General features: G+C 38.7%; 1 protein-coding gene across 1 annotated transcript in view; it reads left to right on the top strand.

Annotated features, from left to right (window-relative positions):
• Positions 1–1,676, top strand: part of DLG1 (discs, large homolog 1 (Drosophila)) — a 177,238-nt gene that overhangs the window by 4,567 nt on the left and 170,995 nt on the right. The window lies entirely within an intron of this gene.

The following is a 1,676-nucleotide window of genomic DNA, read 5'->3' as shown; positions in this document are numbered from 1 at the left end:
ACAAAGTGTATATCTGAAGTGCAAAGTTAACTTAAAGTACATGAGAAGAAACCTCTGGGGATACTACAGTGATCTTTTTTATCTTTTCTGCTTGACATGTAGTGCAAGTGTAGTGAAAACACTACTAATTCTTAGTTTAGAATATTTGTAGTGCTTCACTTAAAATGTTCCCATAAGTCTTGTTGAACTACTTACATGTAACTTTGAATTTTCTGCATGTCTGTCTGGAAAAAAAATTGAGCATAAATACAACTTGCAGAATCCTGACTTTATTTGGAAACTAATGCAGGGAAGCAGTGAGATGTGGTTTCTCCTTGGTTGATTGTCACTATCTTTATGACAACTAATGAATGAAAGGGTTTTGTTGGTTTACCTACAAGAGTAAAATTTGTAAAGTTCTGCATCCTTGTCTTTTAACAAAGTAACCTGTGTCTGAATTGTACTAACAACAAACACTGTAGCTAAATTTGTTATTTGGCTTACTGCATGGTTAGTGTCACACAGGTGTACATCTTACTTCATAGTACCGCAGCTTCTTTGAATCTATATTGTGGTGGAAACACAAGGACAGGCAAAACATAAGCATTGCTACATGTGGAATGTTTTCTTCTGGAGTATTTATGTAGGTTTTCAGAAGATAGTAATCTTGTTGTGTTTCTTTTTTTTTAATCATGTAAGTCCATGAGAGGTAGTTGTGAAATAGGTCAGTTACAGAAATCTTTTACTTACAGGAACTCTGTGCATTTCTCTTCAATACTCAGTTGATGCTAACCAAACCCAATGATGAAAAGCTAGACGTAATCTTTGTGGGACATGTATGAACAGGATTCACTCATTTGTGGATCAGAATGTTGAAGTCTTATGTCAGAAGCTTAATGTACTGCAGTTGCGCTTTTTATTTTTACCTGGCAAATTTCAATGTTGACTACCATTTTTCTTGTTCTGGGTGTGTGTATGCGTGTGTTGAAGATCCATGCAGTGCTCCGTTTTTTCCCCTTCGTTGAATAAGATAGCGATCTATTAGCCTTTGATATTCTAACCTGCAAGACATGGTTTCTTCTCGTATCTGCATATGGATCTTCACTGTTTTAATAATTCTACACCTAGTAATAGTAAACTTGAAACAGCAGGCAACCTCTTGTCTGCTGGCTTCATTCTGCCAGAGCAGAAAACAGGAATGTGTTGTTGCCTGGGTGGGTTACATGGCCTGTTTTCTGGTCTTGTAAGAAGTTGTACGTTGTAACCGTATGATCCTAGTTTTTGTCAAGTTCAATTCATCTGTGCGTGCACAATAGGTGTCTTGCTTCTTGGGTGTGTTGCATTAACTTTGCATTTACTGGTTCACTGTATGATTGTTTATTACAGAGCGTATGCGTATGTTCCCAAACTATTTGTCTGAAAGGTGGTAACACAGAAGGCTAGTACTTTCCAAGCAATTTAAGCTGTCAACTTGAGTCTTTCTCCTTTCACCTGCTCCTCTTCATGGAAGTACATCAGGGGAGTTCTTGTTCGTGGCAGGCTGCTCCTGGCTTTTGTTTTCCTGGAAACATCTTTTTATGGTGTGACGACTGCGTGATGGGGTTAAAGAGTCGGGGGGACTCCCTGGAAAAGATGCTATCTGGAAGATGGCTGCAGTTACTGGGAAGACCTTAAGTCTGCTCCTGCCGTCCTCTTTC

This window comes from Pygoscelis adeliae, unplaced genomic scaffold, assembly GCF_000699105.1.
Source record: "Pygoscelis adeliae isolate BGI_AS28 unplaced genomic scaffold, ASM69910v1 Scaffold413, whole genome shotgun sequence".
Lineage (NCBI taxonomy): Eukaryota > Metazoa > Chordata > Aves > Sphenisciformes > Spheniscidae > Pygoscelis > Pygoscelis adeliae.
The sequence above is the reverse complement of the archived record's forward strand: the minus strand, read 5'-3'. Positions and strand labels throughout refer to the sequence as shown.